We start from the raw sequence: 20,096 nt of genomic DNA on the forward strand, positions 1-20,096 counted from the left end.
TTACCACCTCATTCCTTCCCCCTGGTTCAGCCAGGCCTGGCCTTTATGGCCGTCTACAGCACCATTCCTCGGCTTTTATATGGTAGCTGCATGCATTCTACTGTGTCACAGTGGCCGACTGCGACACTGCTGCGCTTCACTTCACACATAAAAGTATACGCACATGTGCACATGCACACAGCTACCCTGATACGCTGACAGGTATTCACACTGTACTACCCTATGGCTGTGAATCTGAAGATTCTATTGCTCTTTTTCTGTGACGTTGCTGTGCCTCAGTTCACTCTCTCTTGCATGCACAGTCGCACACACACACACACACACACACACACACACACACACACACACACACACACACAAACAGTAATACAGTGTATGGTGGCTTTGAGGATTAGAAGGCATCAGACTGCCTTTACTCTACTCTGCTTTTCCAGCATTCAAAGATGTGTTGAAGACCCAGCACCCATCACCTAAGCAGAAGAGGACACTTGAACACATAATTGTAAGAAGAGAGTTACAGTTTCCATATCTCAATATTGACAAAAAAATGTTGCAGTAATTTACGTAAGAAACATTTAACATTGACAAGTTTGGCTCCTTCTTCAGCCCAATGAAACCGGCCATTACAGTATTTGCTTTGGTCTTTGTAATTGACCGTTGTCTGGCTAAGTCTGTCTATCATATTTCCCAATTGTCCATCTATACCTGAGATGGAAGAGGAAGAGAGGAAGATAAAATATAATCTGTCGGCTACTTGGGGAAATGACAGAAAGTGGGTCTCTCTTTCTCTCTTGCTTCTCTCTCTCTCTCTTTCTCTGACACTGAACCAACAACCCTGACAAAAAATGCATTCCCATGAACAGACAGCCTCAATACTTTTATACACACTATCATTACTGTATGAGGACCCTCCTGAGCCACTCTCCTGTCCTCTGCACCCTCCCTTTCCCCATACGTGCCACAGCTTGTGTGTGCCCAGACAGGCCTGTGGCTGAGGCGAGGACAGAGCTGGGCTAGACTGGTTGATAGATTGGGTGTTGGGGTGCAATATGACTTGTATAAATCTATACAGCCCCATAGGCAACTAGGAATAAACATTGCGACACCACACCTCTCAGCAATCCCATCACATCTTTCTCACCATCACCAGTCCAACCATACATTTTTTACATTTTAGTCATTTTAGCAGATGCTCTTATCCAGAGTGACTTACAGTAAGTGGATACATTTCACACTTTTCTTACATACTTTTTCGCACTCATTCATTAAGTGTTGCTCAATATCAAGGCTTCTAGGGTGGCTGGGGCATAAGCAGAGGTTGAATTGGTTAAGCTGTCTGCCAGGTGCTCCGACAGTGGTGAGTTTTTCGAGTGATTTTTCCCAAATTCCACCCCTGGGCGGTACCAATGATGTGTATAAATCCCGGATGAGTGACAGGGGGCGCTGTATTGAAGCCCCTGTGCAGCTATCTTGGTACTTTAAAATTGTGGAAGCTATAGAAATGCATTTATTCATGTCTTCATTCGTTTTTTACACGTTTATTCTATTACATACACATGCATTAGGAAAGTACATTACAGCCTTATTCTAAAATGGATTAAATCGTTTTTCCCCCCTCATTAATCTAGACACCACACCCCATAATGAGAAAGCAGAAACAGGATTTTTAAAATTGTACTAATTTATGAGAAAATGTAGACTGAAATGTTACATTTACATAAGTATTCAGACCTTTTACTCAGAACTTCGTTGAAGCACCTTATGCAGCAATTACAGCCTTGAGTCTTCTTGGGTATGACGCTACAAGCTTGGCCCACCTGTATTTGGGGAGTTTCTCCCATTTTTCTCTGTAGATCCTCTCAAGCTCTGTCAGGTTGGATGGGGAGCGTCGCTGCACAGCTATTTTCAGGTCTCTTCAGAGATTTTCGATCGAGTTCCGGTCAGGGCTCTGGCTGGGCCACTCAAGGATTTTCAGAGACTTGTACCGAAGCCCCTCCTGTGTTGTCTTGGCTGTGTGCTTAGGTTCCTTGTCCTGTTGGAAGGTGAACCTTTGCCCCAGTCTGAGGTCCTGAGCGCTCTGGAGCAGGTTTTCATCAAGAATCTCTCTGTTCTTTGCACCGTTCATCTTTCCCTTGTTCCTGACTATTATCCTAGTCTTTGCCGCTGCAAAACATCCCCACAGCAGGATGCTGCCACCACCATGCTTCACTGTAGGGATGGTGCCAGGTTTCCTCCAGACGTGACGCTTGGCATTCAGGCCAAAGAGTTCAATCTTGGTTTCATCAGACCAGAAAAGTCTTGTTTCTATTGGTCTGAGAGTCCTTCAGTTGCCTTTTGTCAAACTCCAAGTGGGCTGTCATGAGCCTTTTACTGAGGAGTGGCTTCTGTCTGGCCCTTATCATAAAGGCCTGATTGGTGGAGTGATGCAGAGATTGTTGTCCTTCTGGAAGGTTATCCCATCTCCACAGACTCTAGGAAGAGTCTTGGTGATTCCAAATGTATTCCATTTAAGAATGATGGAGGCCACTGTGTTCTTGGGGATCTTCAATGCCGCAGAAATTTTTTGGTACCCTTCCCCAGATCTGTGGCTTGACACAATCCTGTCTCGGAGCTCTACGGACAATTCCTTCGACCTTATGGCTTGGTTTTTACTCTGACATGCACTGTCAACTGTGGGACCTTATATGGACAGGTGTGTGTCTTTCCAAATTATCTCCAATCAATTTAATTTACCACAGGTGAACTCCAATCAAGTTGTAGAAACATTTCAAGGATGATCAGTGGAAACAGGATGCACCTGAGCTCAATTTCGAGTCTCATAGCAAAGGGTCTGAATACTTATGTAAATAAGGTATTTCTGTTTTTTATGGAGTATGTATGTTTCGAGCTATTGCTCGCCTGAGGTAGAGTTTCTCATGATAAGCTGCAGACCACATTACCTACAGAGAGAGTTTTCATCTTTGTAGCTGTTTACATACCACCACAGTCAGAGGCTTGCACTAAGATAGCACTGAATGAGCTTTATTCTGCCATAAGCAAAGAAGAAAACGCTCACCCAGAGGGGGCGCTCCTAGTAACCGGGGACTTTAAAGCAGGGAAACTTAAATCAGTTTTACCAAATTTCTATCAGCATGTTAAATGTGCAACCAGAGGGAAAAGAACTGTGGACCACCTATACTCCACACACAGAAATGCATACAAAGCTCTCCCTGGCCCTCCATTTGGCAAATCTGACCATAATTCCATCCTCCTGATTCCTGCTTACAAGCAAAAATTAAAGCAGGAAGCACCAGTAACTAGATCAATAAAAAAGTGGTCAGATGATGCAGATGCTAAGCTACAGGACTGTTTTGCTAGCACAGACTGGAATATGTTCCTGTAAGGGGTGCGTAACTGGTGGCAGCGAAGTCAGATGCAGGAGAGCAGAACAGGGTAATAACCGGAGCAGTTTAATACCCATATATATATACTGCTCAAAAAAATAAAGGGAACACTTAAACAACACATCCTAGATCTGAATGAAATAAATAATCTTATTAAATACTTTTTTCTTTACATAGTTGAATGTGCTGACAACAAAATCACACAAAAATAATCAATGGAAATCCAATTTATCAACCCATGGAGGTCTGGATTTGGAGTCACACTCAAAATTAAAGTGGAAAACCACACTACAGGCTGATCCAACTTTGATGTAATGTTCTTAAAACAAGTCAAAATGAGGCTCAGTAGTGTGTGTGGCCTCCACGTGCCTGTATGACCTCCCTACAATGCCTGGGCATGCTCCTGATGATGTGTCGGATGGTCTCCTGAGGGATGTCCTCCCAGACCTGGGCTAAAGCATCCACCAACTCCTGGACAATCTGTGGTGCAACGTGGCGTTGGTGGATGGAGCGAGACATGATGTCCCAGATGTGCTCAATTGGATTCAGGTCTGGTGAACAGGCGGACCAGTCCATAGCATCAATGCCTTCCTCTTGCAGGAACTGCTGACACACTCCAGCCACATGAGGTCTAGCATTGTCTTGCATTAGGAGGAACCCAGGGCCAACCGCACCAGCATATGGTCTCACAAGGGGTCTGAGGATCTCATCTCGGTACCTAATGGCAGTCAGGCTACCTCTGGCGAGCACATGGAGGCCTGTGCGGCCCCCCAAAGAAATGCCACCCCACACCATGACTGACCCACCGCCAAACCGGTCATGCTGGAGGATGTTGCAGGCAGCAGAACGTTCTCCACGGCGTCTCCAGACTCTGTCACGTCTGTCACGTGCTCAGTGTGAACCTGCTTTCATCTGTGAAGAGCACAGGGCGCCAGTGGCGAATTTGCCAATCTTGGTGTTCTCTGGCAAATGCCAAACGTCCTGCACGGTGTTGGGCTGTAAGCACAACCCCCACCTGTGGACGTCGGGCCCTCATACCACCCTCATGGAGTCTGTTTCTGACCGTTTGAGCAGATACATGCACATTTGTGGCCTGCTGGAGGTCATTTTGCAGGACTCTGGCAGTGCTCCTGCTCCTCCTTGCACAAAGGCGGAGGTAGCGGTCCCGCTGCTGGGTTGTTGCCCTCCTACGGCCTCCTCCACGTCTCCTGATGTACTGGCCTGTCTCCTGGTAGCGCCTCCATGCTCTGGACACTACGTTGACAGACAAAGCAAACCTTCTTGCCACAGCTCGCATTGATGTGCCATCCTGGATGAGCTGCACTACCTGAGCAACTTGTGTGGGTTGTAGACTCCGTCTCATGCTACCACTTGAGTGAAAGCACCGCCAGCATTCAAAAGTGACCAAAACATCAGCCAGGAAGCATAGGAACTGAGAAGTGGTCTGTGGTCCCCACCTGCAGAACCACTCCTTTATTGGGGGTGTCTTGCTAATTGCCTATAATTTCCACCTGTTGTCTATTCCATTTGCACAACAGCATGTGAAATGTATTGTCAATCAGTGTTGCTTCCTAAGTGGACAGTTTGATTTCACAGAAGTGTGATTGACTTGGAGTTACATTGTGTTGTTTAAGTGTTCCCTTTATTTTTTTGAGCAGTGTATATATAACCACCGGCATCCAGAATAAAAAAAGAATGGGTACAAAACCCGTTGCGCACCAGACAACAATGTGCACAAGCACAAACAAACAATACCACACAAAGACATAGGGGGAACAGAGGGTTAAATACACAACACGTAATGAGGGAATGAAAACCAGGTGTGTGGGAAAACAAGACAAAACAAATGGAAAATTAAAAATGGATCGGCGATGGCTAGAAGACCGGTGACGTCGACCACCGAATACCGCATGAACAAGGAGAGGAACCGACTTCGGGAGAAGTCGTGACAGTACTGCCCCTTGACGCGCAGCTCCAGCAGCGCGCCGACACCGGCCTCGGGGACAACCCGGAGGGCGAGGTGCAGGGCGATCCGGACGGAGAAGGTGAAACTCCCGCAGCATTGAAAGGTCCAACACGTCCTCCACCAGAACCCAGCATCTCTCCTCCGGACCATACCCTTCCCACTCCACGAGGTACTGACGGCCCCTCGCCTGACGCCTCGAATACAGTATGGAACGAACGGAGTACGCCGGGACCCCCTCGATGTCCAGAGGGGGTGGAGGAACTTCCCGCACCTCAGACTCCTGGAGCGGGCCAGCCACCACCGGCCCGAGGAGAAACACATGGAATGAGGGGTTAATACAGTAATCGGGGGAAGCTGTAACCTGTAACTCACCTCGTTCAGTCTCCTCAGGACTTTATATGGCCCCACAAACCGCGGACCCAGCTTCCGGCAGGGCAGGCGGAGGGGCAGGTTTCGGGTCAAGAGCCAGACCCGGTCCCCCAGTGCGAACACCGGGGCCTCACTGCGGTGATGGTCTGCGCCGGCTTTCTTGCACAGCACAGCGCGCTGAAGGTGAACATGGGCGGCATCCCATGTTTCCTCCGCGTGCCGGAACCAGTCATCCACCGCATGAGCATCGGTCTGACTCTGATGCCAAGGAGCCAGAACCGGCTGATACGCCAGTACGCACTGGAAGGGGGAGAGATTAGTGGATGAGTGGCAGAGCGAGTTCTGGGCCATCTCTGCCCAGGGCACAAACGCTGCCCACTCCCCCGGCCGGTGCTGGCAATAAGACCTCAGAAACCTACTCACATCCTGGTTAACTCTCTCCACCTGCCCGTTACTCTCGGGGTGAAAACCCGAGGTAAGGCTGATCGAGACCCCCAGACGTTCCATGAACGCCCTCCAGACCCTCGAAGTGAACTGGGGACCCCCATCAGACACTATGTCCTCAGGCACCCCGTAGTGCCGGAAGACGTGTGTAGACAAGGCATGCCTCCGCAGTCTGTAGGGCCGTAGGGAGACCGGGCAATGGGAGGAGAGGGCAGGACTTAGAAAAATGGTCCACAACGACCAGGATCGTGGTGTTACCCTGTGAGGGAGGTAGGTCGATAAGGAAATCCACCGACAGGTGTGACCAAGGCCGTTGTGGAACGGGTAAGGGGTGTAACTTACCTCTGGGCAGGTGCCTAGGAGCCTTACACTGGGCGCACACCGAGCAGGAGGAAACATAAACCCTCACATCCTTAGCCAAAGTGGGCCACCAGTACTTCCCACTCAGACAGCGCACCGTCCGACCGATGCCTGGATGACCAGAGGAGGGTGACGTGTGGGCCCAATAGATCAGCCAGTCACGGACTGCTGACAGAACGTACAGGACACTGGAGGGGAGTGGGCTATGCATGTAGCGCCCGCTCAATGTCCTCGTCCAGCACCCACACTACCGGCGCCACCAGGCAGGAGGCCGGGAGTATGGGGATGGGATCCATGGACCGCTCCTCTGTGTCATACAACCGGGACAGTGTGTCTGCCTTAGCATTCTGGGAACCTGGTCTGTAAGAGAGGGTGAAAACAAAACGGGTGAAAAACATGGCCCACCTTGCCTGGCGAGTTTTCAGTCTCCTCGTCGCCCGGATGTACTCCAGATTGTGGTGGTCAGTCCAGATGAGAAAAGGGTGTTTAGCCCCCTCAAGCCAATGACTCCACGCCTTCAAAGCCTTGACGACAGCCAACAGCTCCCGGTCCCCCACGTCATAGTTTCGCTCCGCCGGGCTGAGCTTCCTCGAGAAGAAGGCACAGGGGCGGAGCTTCGGTGGCATACCCGAGCGCTGAGAGAGCACGGCTCCGATCCCAGCCTCGGACATGTCCACCTCCACTATGAACGCCAAAGAGGGATCCGGATGGGCCAGCACGGGAGCCGAGGTAAACAGAGCCCTCAGGTGACCAAAGGCCCTGTCTGCCTCAGCCGACCACTCCAAACGTATCGGTCCCCCCTTCAGCAGTGAGGTAATGGGAGCTGCTACCTGAACAAAACCCTGGATAATCCTCCGGTAGTAATTAGAAAACCCTGGAAACCGCTGCACTTCCTTTACCGTGGTGGGAGTCGGCCAATTACGCACGGCTGAGATGCGGTCACTCTCCATCTCCGCCCCTGAGGTGGAAATGCGGTACCCTAGGAAGGAGATGGACTGTTGGAAGAACAGGCATTTCTCAGCCTTGGCGTACAGGTCATGCTTCAACAGCCGACCAAGCACCTTGCGCACCAGGGTCACATGCTCGGCACGGGTAGCGGAGTATATCAGAATGTCATCCATATACACCACTACACCCTGCCCATGCAGGTCCCTGAAAATCTTGTCTACAAAGGCTTGGAAGACTGATGGAGCGTTCATCAACCAGTACGGCATGACGAGGTACTCATAATGCCCTGAGGTCGTACTGAATGCCGTCTTCCACTCGTCTCCCTCCCGGATACGCACCAGGTTGTAATCACTCCTGAGATCAAGTTTGCTGAAGAAGCGCGCCCCGTGCATTGACTCAATCGCCGTGACGATAAGAGGTAGCGGGTAACTCACACCTCACAGTTATCTGATTAAAGCCTCGATAGTCAATACACGGGCACAGACCTCCATCCTTCTTCTTGGCACAAAAGAAACTCAAGGAGACGGGTGAAGTGGAGGACCTAATGTACCCCTGAAGCAGGGATTCGGAGACATATGATTCCATAGCCACCGTCTCCGCCTGTAACAGGGGATACACGTGACTCCTGGGAAGTGTGGCGTCTACCAGGAGATTGTCACGTCCTGACCATAGAGAGTTCGTATTTTTCTATGGTAGAGTAGGTCAGGGCATGACTGGGGGGTTTTGTCTAGTTTATTTATTTCTATGTTTGGTTCTAGTTTCTTTTTTCTATGTTGGGGTTTTTGTCTAGTTTACATTTTCTAGGTTGGGGTTTTTGTATGATTCCCAATTAGAGGCAGCTGGTCATCGTTGTCTCTAATTGGGGATCATATTTAAGTTGTTGTTTTTCCCACTAGTGTTTGTGGGAGATTATTTTGAGTTTATGCATGTAGCACCTCTTCATCACGGTTTGTTGTTTTTGTTTATAATTTATTGTCTGTCTTGCATGGTTTCACATAGAAATAAAGATGTGGAACGATACGCACGCTGCGCCTTGGTCTCTTTCATACGACAGCCGTGACAGAATCTCCCACCACCAAAGGACCAAGCAGCGTGCCCAGGAGGAGCAGGGATCCTGGGCCCGGGAGAGAAGAGAGTGGAGGACATCCTGGACCTGGGAGGAGGTAATGGCAGGGCTTCACGGAAGCAGGCGGAGACAGCGAGAGAGGAACGGCGACAATATGAGGAACTAGCACGGCAAAGATGGAAGCCCTAGAGGCAGCTCAAAAAAAATATTTTGGGGGGGTCATACAGGGAGATTGGCGGAGTCAGGGTTGAGACCTGAGCCAACTCCCGTGCTTACCGTGGGGATCATGTGACCAGTCAGGCACCGTGTTATGCGGTGATGCGCCCTGCATTTGCCGGGCTAAAGTGAGCATTCAGCCAGGACGGGTTGTGCTGGCTCAGCGCTCCTGGTCTCCGGTGCGTCTCCTCGGTCCAGGATATCCTGCACCAGCTCTACGCACTGTGTCACCAGTGCGCCTCTACAGCCCAGTACGTCCTGTGCCTGCTCCCCGTACTCTCTTCGAAGTGCGTGTCCTCAGTCAGATACGTCCTGTGCCTGCTCCCCGCACTCTCCCTGAAGTGTGTGTTCCCAGTCAGGTATGTCCTGTGCCTCCTCTTCGCACTCTCCCTGAGGTGCGTGTCATTAGTCCGGTGCCACCTGTCCCAGCTCCACGCACTAGGCCTCCAGTACGCCTGCCCAGTCCGGCGACAGTTCCCAGTCCAGAGCTTCCGGCGACAGTCCCCAGTCCAGAGCTTCCGGCGACAGTTCCCAGTCCAGAGCTTCCGGCGACAGTTCCCAGTCCAGAGTTTACGGCGACAGTTCCCAGTCCAGAGCTTCCGGCGACAGTTCCCAAACCAGAGCTTCCGGCGACGTTTCACAGTCCGGAACTTCCAACGACGGCCCACAGCCCGCCTCCTGAGACGGCCCACAGCCCGGAGCCTCCTGAGACGGCCCACAGCCCGGAGCCTCCAGCGACGGTCCCCAGTCCGGAGCCTCCAGCGACGGTCCGCAGCCCGGAGCCTCCAGCGACGGTCCACAGCCCAGAGCCTCCACCGATGCTGGCGGGTTCGCAGGATGAGAGGGTTCTTCGTCCCGCACCAGAACTGCCTCTGATGAGGGAGGATCCGCGAGATGAGAAGGTTCTTCGTCCTGCACCAAAGCCGCCACCAACACTAGACACCCCCCCATCCCTCCCTTTTGGTTTCAGGTTTTGCGGCCAGAGTCCGCACCTTTGGGGGGGGGGGGGGGGTACTGTCACGTCCTGACCACAGAGAGCTCGTATTTTTCTATGGTAGAGTAGGTCAGGGCGTGACTGGGGGGTTTTGTCTAGTTTATTTATTTCTATGTTTGGTTCTAGTTTCTTTTTTCTATGTTGGGTTTTTTGTCTAGTTTAAATTTTCTATGTTGTGTTCTAGGTTCTTTTTTCTAGGTTGGGGTTTTCGTATGATTCCCAATTAGAGGCAGCTGGTCATCGTTGTCTCTAATTGGGGATCATATTTAAGTTGTTGTTTTTCCCACTAGTGTTTGTGGGAGATTATTTTGAGTTTATGCATGTAGCACCTCTTCATCACGGTTTGTTGTTTTTGTTTATTGTTAATTGCCTGTTTCACATAGAAATAAAGATGTGGAACGATACGCACGCTGCGCCTTGGTCTCTTTTATACTACAGCCGTGACAGAGATTTATCACACAATCCCCCCGTCGATGGGGTGGTAATTGAGTCACCTTCTTTTTGGAGAAGTTGGGAGCCAAATCGGCTTTTTCGGGGGGGAATGCGCACGGTGGAGACCTGGTCTGGACTTTCCACCGTAGTATCACCTACGGAAACCCCTAAACACCTCTCCGAGCACTCTCGCGACCACCCCGTGAGAGCCCTCCATTGCCATGAAACAGTTGGGTCATGACAAGCTAACCAGGGTAGGCCTAGCACCACGGGAAACGCAGGAGAGTCAATGAGAAAGAGACTGATTCTCTCTGTGTGACCCCCCTGCGTTACCATGCCCAGAGGAGCGGTGGCCTCCCTAATCAACCCTGACCCTAATGGTCGACTATCTAAGGCATGAACTGGGAAGAGCATAGCCACAGGAACGATGGGGATCCCTAAACTATGGGCAAGTGATCTGTCAGCCGCGCCTGAATCGACGAGCGCCTTATGCTGGGAATGCGGGGCCGTAGGGCCAGACGGCCTTATGCTGGGAATGCAGGCCCTGAGGCCGTAGAGCCAGACGGATTACCAGGACGTGTACTGCGAGCATGAGCTGACCAACTAGCAAGTGTCTTAACTGAAATTTTCAACCTCTCCCTGTCCGAGTCTGAAATACCAACATGTTTTAGCAAACCACCATAGTGCCTGTGCCCAAGAACACTAAGGTAACCTGCCTAAATGACTACCGCCCCGTAGCACTCACGTCTGTAGCCATGAAGTGCTTTGAAAGGCTGGTCATGGCTCACATCAACACCATCATCCAAGAAACATTAGACCCTCTACAATTTGCATACCTCCCCAAAAGATCCACAGATGATGCAATCTCTATTGCACTCCACACTGCCCTTTCCCACCTGGACAAAAGGAACACCTATGTGAGAATGCTATTCATTCACTACAGCTCAGCGTTCAACACCATAGCGCCCTCAAAGCTCATCAATAAGCTAAGGACCCTGGGACTAAACACCTCCCTCTGCAACTGGATCTTGGACTTCCTGACGGGCCGCCCCCAGGTGGTAAGGGTAGGTAACAACACATCCGCCACGCTGATCCTCAACACAGGTGCCCCTCATGGGTGCGTGCTCAGCCCTGGCCGACAACAACGTGACAGCCTATAGGGAGGAGGTCAGAGAGCTGGCCGTGTGGTGCCAGGACAACAACCTCTCCCTCAACATGATCAAGACAAAGGAGATGATTGTGGACTACAGGAAAAAGAGGACCAAGCACTCCCCCATTCTCATCGACGGGGCTGCAGTGAGCAGGTTGAGAGCTTCAAGTAACTTGATGTCCACATCACCAACAAACTAACATGGTCCAAGCACACCAAGACAGTTGTGAAGCGGGCACGACACAACCTATTCACCCCCCAGACTGAAAAGATTTGGCATGGTCCTCAAAAGGTTCTACAGCTGCACCATTGAGAGCATCCTGACAGGTTGCATCACTGCCTGGTATGGCAACTGCTTGGCCTCCAACCGCAAGTCACTACAGAGGGTAGTGCGAACGGCCCAGTACATCACTGGGGCCAAGCTTCCTGCCATCCAGGACCTCTATATCAGGTGGTGTCAGAGGAAGGCCCTAAAAATTGTCATAGACTCCAGCCACTCTAGTCATAGACTGTTCTCTCTGCTACCACACGCCAAGCGGTATCATAGCGCCAAGTCTAGGTCCAAGAGGATTATAAACAGCTTCTACCCCCAAGCCATAAGACTCCTGAACATCTAGTCAAATGGCTACCCAGACTATTTGCATAACCCCCCCCTCCCTCCACACCACTGCCACTCTCTGTTGTCATTTATGCATAGTCACTTTAATTAACTCTACCTACATGTACATACTACCTCAACTAACCGGTGCCCCTGCACATTGACTCTGTACCGGCACCCCCCTGTATATATTGTTATTTTTTACTGCTGCTCTTTAATTGCTTATTACTTTTATCTGTTATTCTTATCTATATTTTTTTAAACTGCACTGTCGGTTAGGGACTCGTAAGTAAGCATTTCACTGTAATGTCTACACCTGTTGTATTCGGCGCACATGACTAATAAAAATGTGATTTGATTTGATATCCATGGATGTTGAAAAGTAGAATTCTGATACCTAAGTTAGCGTCTGCACAGTTCTTCCCCAAAATTTGTTTTTGTAAATTTTGCAATACAAATTATAAAAATAAGTCTGTGTGTATAGAGTTGTACGGTTTGTTAAACTTTGAAATCAATGTTTTTTGTTTGCCATACATTTTATAGTAAAAAAAACAGAGTCAAACCTAATTCCGTTACCGTGGAATTACCCATAAGTAACCTATTTGGAATTACGAGTAAATAAAAATACTAAATGGAAGTAATATTTTTTCAACATGCACTTTGTTGAATCATTGGATCAGTTCTTTCACTCAGGAACAAAGAGCCTACTGGGTAAATGTTCAGCCAAAATCTAATTCAGAAGACGTGACACATGGGCCGGAAAAGACCTGGCAACCCAATGTTAAATGTTGCCTTTGGAATGGTGATCTACATTTTTATACGATAAAGGAGTAAACCAGATGTTGCAGAAGCGATCCCCACCACATAAATCACCAAGACATAAGCTTACAAAACAGCAGTAAATGATTTAATTATGCAGAATGGTCTGGGGTGTTAGTGGCTGTGTGTGTGAGTGTGTGTGTGTGTGTGTTACGTGTATGTGTATGTGGGATAAATGGGCCTTAACTATGAGCCTTGAGAAGAAAAAGTTGATTGGAGGAAATTTTAAGACATGATATTGTGGAAATATCTTATATAGTTTATACTAGTTCAAAAGTAGTTTAAATACATCTATTAATGTATATATCTATGCATTATTGTGTTATAAATGGCTTATAAACAGTTGATCATCTCTATAAATGTAGGTTTGGCCATAATTTATGTGCTCTCTGTCACCTGGAGCAGCAATGCAAATGCCTAGAAGGCCAGCATCTCGGAGTCGCCCCTTCACTGTTGACGTTGAGACTGGTGTTTTGCGGGTACTATTTAATGAAGCTGCCAGTTGAGGACTTGTGAGGTGCCTGTTTCTGAAACTAGACACTCTAATGTACTTGTCCTTTTGCTCAGTTGTGCACAGGGGGCCACCCACCCCCTTTTCTATTCTGGTTAGAGCCAGTGCTGATTCTCCAGATACTCAACTACTCTAAAGAAGGCTAGTTTTATTGTTTCTTTAATCAGTACAACAGTTTTCAGCTGTGCTAACATAATTGCAAAAAGGTTTTCTAATGATCAATTAGCCTTTTAAAACGATAAACTTGGATTAGCTAACACAACGTGCCATTGGAACACAGGAGTGATGGCTGCTGTTAATTAATGGGCCTCTGTACACCTATGTAGATATTCCATTAAAAATCTGCCGTTTCCAGCTACAATAGTCATTTACAACATTAGCAATGTCTACACTGTATTTCTGATCAATTTTATGTTATTTTAATGGACAAAAAATGTGCTTTTCTTTCAAAAACAAGGACATTTCTAAGTGACCCCAAACATTTGAACGGTATATGTCTAGAAGTATGCTTTGTAATGCTTGTTAATGCTTGTAACTTTAGGTTTATGCCTTGTATAATGTTATCATTCAATGTATAATGTTAATTAAATATCTGCCTTTGAAATAGACAATTCTCAGACCAATTCTTGCTAGTCAGCATCAACTCATTGCCTAATGCTTGCTTGTACTGTATATTTTAATTATCTTTATGGAGTCAGATAAACATTTTAATAGGCTAATTGCTTAAGTCTCATTACGAGTCGCATGTGATGTATATATAATATACTGTATATACACATGTCAAACTTTACTGCCCACTACATAAATCACTGTGTAGATTTAATAATAAATATATATAATTAATTGTGATTCTGCACTGAAAGCTAAGTTAAAAAAATTATGACAATACTGTACTGTTCTCATTATAAAAGCATCTGATGGACCGATAACTCATTATTTAACTGATAAATGAAAGACATAGGCTATGTATATTTCCTTATGGTGGATTCTCTTCATCCACAGATTTGCAACTTCCCTGTTTACACTAGCCTTGGATTTTGCCACATTGCTGCTTCATGTGTGAATGCAACTATTAGCATACCGTAAATACCATAGTATATAGACAAACAAAATAAAGATAGCAAATCAGACTATACAGGAGCTTCTCATCTAAACCATATTGCACATAATGTTGCACACTTGATTAATGCAATTATTCACAAATGTGTGGATATTTTAAAAGCCTTTAATTCAATTTGGTTAACAAAGCAAAAATGCTGTCTTGCAGGGACATGTGGTGTGGGAGAGCCGTTGTCTTTACTGTACCACTCAGAGGGGAGTATCTGGTGTTGGTGTCTCCCATACTACCTCCGGAGGTAGCGTGGGAGACATCTCATAGCTCTGTCCTGTGGTCAATGACCAAAAGCACCGTCTATGATCTCATGGGTGGAATGTTATTCATATTTTTCATAATATCATAATTAATAAATAATACTTAAAAAAAACAGATGAAAATCCGGTGTTTTGATGTTAAACAGTTTTGATATATTTCAATCTTCTGTTATGTATATAAAGTATAATATTTGGATGCAAACTCAAAATGGAACACATTTTAACTCTATGCCTGACATGGTACAGGTGTCTTCTTCTTTTTAAGCCAATAACCATATGTTTGAGGTGTATACTTTTGTTTCAAAGTAGATTTGTTTAAGTCTACCAAGAATCCCTCTGTGTGACCCTGATTTAGCAGTCAGTGGTGAACAAGTATTCACATTGTTGATATGATTATTCAGGGAGACAATTTCAGTTGTAAGTTGTGTTAGTTTGTTGCAGTCTAGTATTGATCATAACTAGAGCTATGGTATACTAACCATTATGATTAGTAAATTAGTAAATTGGCCTTGGCTGCTCAATATTCCAGGAATATTTCAGAATAGTCAATGAAAATCCCCATAAATCTGTTGTTGCATTCAGCTTAGTTAAAAAAAATCCAAACATCATATAGGCCTAATTGTCAGATTGTTGTTATATCCTATGAAATGTTAGACTCAAACCCCACTAAGCATAATACTAATAATAGCCCACAATTACCACATATCCACAACAACTTTTGTCGGTATTGCATCAATAATAGTAGGCTACATGACAAATGCATAGCCTACTCAATTGAAATTCAACCTTCTCGTGTGAAAAGTTTTGATACATTGTATTTTAAGTAATTCTAATCTATTTAGTCTACTTATTTGATCTCTTTTAGGACTTTCTTTATTCTTAAAAATGCTTCAGAAATTGTAAACGTGTAATGTTATGAACTAATGACAATTCATAAAATAAAATTATAGTTTCTAATTGACCATTGGTTTCTTTGCAATTGTTTCACTAAAAGGTCTGCCATAAATGTAGCCTACTCATCAGGGAGCGAACAAACTATCCGACCTGTCAACTGTCACTCACGGACCATCACTTTGGGGCATCATGCATCATCACTGAACATGCTCAATGCCCTCCCTTCCTAAAATTCACAACAAACTTTTCCATTAAAAAAGTTTGATAGAAACATTATAATGTAATACACTATAATTGAGATAAAGCTGCTCGGTCCAGATCAGCGAAACTGGCACAAACCGATACATCAACTTTTATTTGTAAAAGTTTTGATAATAACGCTTCGACTTACAGTTTGGTCGTGAAACGTTGAATCGTTGTCGGTGAAGGAAGCAGAAGGTGCCACACCGAAGGAAAAAATAAAGAACGAGGTTTTAGTTGTTTTGTTGTCTCAATGAACTGCTGGTTCAATGCGGCCAAACGGCATCTACTACTATGATATTGGAGAATGGAGGCAAGTCATACACAACACACCACTGCGCGCACGTGAGAGAGAGAGAGAAAGAGAGAGCGAGAGAGAGACAGAGAGAGCGCGCACAATAACTTTTTATTTGTTATCTCTGAATGTCATTTATCACGACTACCTCTTTTGAAAAAACAGATTTTTAATCTAAATGTGTTTTAGTAAGCATGCTTTTCTAGTACGTGTAAATGTATACTGCATTTGTAGTATACAGTAGCCTATATATTAAAAGCCTATAGTTTAAAAATTATGGCATGTGACTACTTCAATATTCATATCAAATAGTAAAAACTATTTTGATTCAACCGGTGAAAGTGGAATTTTATGTATTGACAGGTAGGTAGGGTGTGGATGGGAATGTGTAGGCTACAGTGAACCCCTTCAGAACCTTGAAGAATGCCAGCTCTTGTGCCTAGACCACCAATGTTCTTTGGTGGAGTTGGAGACAAAGATTGGTTTGTGCTTGACCAGTTTCTGGAAAGAGCTAATTGACTTGAATGATAACATAACTGTGTCAAATTGCCAACTCTCCAGGCTTAAAGAGTTCCCCCACGGTGTGAGGTCAAACATCAGGTCCTGGTGAGAGAGGTCTCCTTCCCTATTAAAACAATAAGGTCCATTAGAGCAGAGATGTGGTAGAAGTGATAACCAACAGCAATAAGCAAGATATATTCTAAGGCCCAATGATAGGACATGACCACAAAATGATTTGTAATAATTTATGTTAATGACATTGACTTACATTTTAAATAAAATGTTAAAGCTGCAATATGTAACTTTTTGGGCGACCTGACTAAATTCACATAAAAATGTGAGTTATAGATCTGTCATTCTCATTGAAAGCAAGTCTAAGAAGCTGTAGATATGTTCTATGTGTGTTATTTCTATGCTTCCCATTGTTAAGTTTCATTTTTGCATCTTTTATTTTTGGTTTTGTACAACAGCTTCAAACAGCTGAAAATACAATATTTTTGGTTATGGAAAAGATATTTCACAGCAGTTTAGATGGTACAGTGTTTCTCTACATTACACTTGCTTATTTTTGTTGCATAAACTGAAATTAGGCAAACTATTACAATTTCTGCAACCAGGAAATGGTGGAGCGATTTCTGCATAGTGCATCTTTAATGTTAAAAGTGTCAAAATCTTAATGCATATTAACATGCAAGTTTTTTGTCTTTGAAATGACCACAATTATTGATACAAATAACTATTTGTCAAACATTGAAAAACATAGAAAAGGTCATGGTAATAATCACAAATCTTATATTACTCAAGAGCACACTTTAGTAATGATTATTTTAGTAATATCTACTTCAGCGCTCTGTTTTCAAGGTTCCAAAGGGAAAATACTTTTTGTTTTTATTTGTAAAACAATACCCTTCTGCAGAACAAACTGGCCTTTGGTGACAGTTTTGGACAGGGTGTAAAACACAGAAGTCTGTTTGTGACAGAGGGGTGTTTTCAATGAAAGCGAAGTTATTTTAGCTCCAGACATGTTTACATTTCTGTGGTTCAGTCTCTAACTTTCCCTCTTTCCCTTTTTCCCCCCACTCTCATTTCAGAATGCTGCACCACGAGCAAAGGCTCAATCCCCTCAACACCCAGACATTCTTTCAGTGACACAAAATGCAGAGAAAGAGGATTTTTTAAATAATATAAAGAAACACACACACATGGACCCACAAGTCTGGGTCAGGGGAGACACAAAAGGCACGAAGGGCCCCGTCCTCCCTCTCTCCATTGTCCTCCATCTCTTCCCCTCGCCCCACCTCTGTTTGAACACCCTCAATCATTCTGATCGCTACCTTCTCCAAAACACAGAGAGCAGTTATACTTATTGCTTATGCCCAAAAAACTTTGATCAATTGTCCATATTTTTTTAGATGCTCTATAAACATTTGCACTATTGTCAACATGAGAGACACCAGAGGAATCTAATGCTTAACTAAAGAGCACTTTCACTCCGACAAGATCCACCCACCAGTAATGTCTCGGTAGATGGACAGTTCAACTGTGAATCACATAGTATATTGTAATCTGATATTAGGGCATGACTGCACCTTTGTTAAATACAGTACTTTTAATTACTTGTGGTGCACTTGATTAAGCTTGACCGGAGTGCAAGCTAGTCAGTGGTGGAGTTTGCAAGTTTGGGACTATTCTATTGGTTCCATTGTGCTGGCCAAGCTAAATCAAGTGCATCAGACATATTAAAAAGCATTTTGCATACATTTGTCCCAGGCCTGCAATGCTTCCAGGTAAGGTGTGCTTGAAATACTGCTGTGACCTTCCTGCCAGTATCTCTTGTCCCAGTGAGTCAGTAAACAGAATCTTGGCAGACTGCGACACGGTTTCCTTTCCTGTGACAGACAGTCAAGCAGAGGACGTTCCACTTTAGTCAAATCATGGAAACAAACATCAAACCATATGTACACAAAGAATGCAGACGTAGAAGATCATTCTTTGCTCTGAACAAACAAAAGTTAAATATTTAGGGAATTGAAATCCTCCTGTATGTAGCTTGAGGCACAGTGAGGCTGAGGCAGAATTGACAACTACCAGATGGCATGAATGAACACTGGCTCAAGCAATATGAAGAAGTACACAGATGGCTCAAAGACACTGTGCTATCTGAGATAGTTTTGTTGTACCTGTGTATAACACTTAGTTCGCAGAGCTAGCCTACCAGAATGTGTAGCATTGCCTGACACTTGAAGAGTGAAGTTAGTCCCGAGAGCTAATATCTAGGCTTTAGCTCGGACAGCTAACAGTCTTGATTTGCAATGGCGACCTATGTACAATGCCTTATTGCGTATACCAGCAGGACCCTTGAACTGACATCTTTTGGGTTAAATGAAGACAATCAAATGATCTGTTGAAGGAAACAAAAACAGTTGATCTGTTGTCCTTCATCACCATATTTGCCTCGTCTCCACATTAAAAATCTATGCGCAATGAAATATTCACAATGCATGAATGTTGCTGACGTTGCTCTTTCTGGCATTTTTCAGTAGCTATGTCATCTGTAGTCAAGGGGTTAGTGTTGAGTGATGGGGACCTGGGCTAGACTGTTCAGAGGTGTGAAGAGGGGGGTCTGTGTGACCCCACAATGGCCCCCAGGACAAGTCACTCTTGCCTCTCCTAGATGACATGTGTTGTGTGAGAGGAGCGAGAGAGCTACAACACTTTCACATTTGGCCCTGCCACAATGTGTCTCAGATCACTCTCTCCCTACAAATAGAGAGAGAGAGAGAGAGAGAGAAGAAGTGGGGGGGTGGGGGCAGAGAACCGAATCTCCTGGCTTCTTGACATTTTGTGTAAATAGTCTGTTTTCGACCTGGAGATAGAAAGGAGGGATGAGGGAGGGAGGAGAAGAGGGGGAGAGGAGAGGGAGGGAGGGAGGAGAAGAGGGGGAGAGGAGAGGGAGGGAGGGGGTAGAGAAAAAGAGCAACGTCAAGTCTAGACAGAGGAGGTTAGGCTTGAAATCTGGAAGCCATTGACTCCAGCTCAGAGCTCGGGGTTGCCTCTCTCTCTCTGCACTGAGGGATCACATTTCACCGCCTAATTACAAATGAAAAGGGTCACAATTTTTTCACTCTGCTTTTTTTTCCCTTCTCAACATAAAAAACTGGGTGGGCAGGCTGGCTCTCTGAATAAGCTGTTGTTGTGCCCAGAGAATGTTTTGGAATATCTCAACTGAGCTGCAATATTCTGTATGGATGTATTGTGTACTCATATGGTTATCCCTGGATACACTTATTCTAAAATGTTTAATGTACACTGTCAGTCCATTATCAGTCTGAAAATGTAATTCTGGCCTGTTTTGCAAAAGGTAAAATGGCAGTAGTTGATGTTTATCTCAATACATTGCAGTCGATGGGAAAAGATGAGTGTCACAGGGTTGATCTTTATGTCAATATATTTCGGTCAATGTGGAAAGATTAGGGTCACAGTGTTGATGCTTACGTCAATAAATTGCAGTCAATGGGAAAATATGAGTGCCACAGGGT

At 45.6% G+C, this 20,096-nt stretch overlaps 1 protein-coding gene across 6 annotated transcripts in view; it reads right to left on the bottom strand.

Annotated features, from left to right (window-relative positions):
- The window catches only part of LOC115148765 (transcriptional regulator Erg), a 106,558-nt gene extending 90,469 nt beyond the window's left edge, over window positions 1–16,089 (bottom strand). For 3 of the 6 annotated variants that reach the window (XM_029690974.1, XM_029690977.1, XM_029690973.1), the window contains exon 1: window positions 15,913–16,087. The gene's annotated coding sequence lies outside the window, so the exon portion shown is untranslated. Of the gene's footprint in view, window positions 1–15,912 lie in introns of all 6 variants that reach the window. The other 3 variants (XM_029690978.1, XM_029690976.1, XM_029690979.1) reach the window with 2 other exon arrangements.
- Window positions 16,090–20,096: the final 4,007 nt, after the last annotated feature.

The sequence above is a fragment of the Salmo trutta genome, chromosome 15 (genome assembly GCF_901001165.1).
Source record: "Salmo trutta chromosome 15, fSalTru1.1, whole genome shotgun sequence".
Lineage (NCBI taxonomy): Eukaryota > Metazoa > Chordata > Actinopteri > Salmoniformes > Salmonidae > Salmo > Salmo trutta.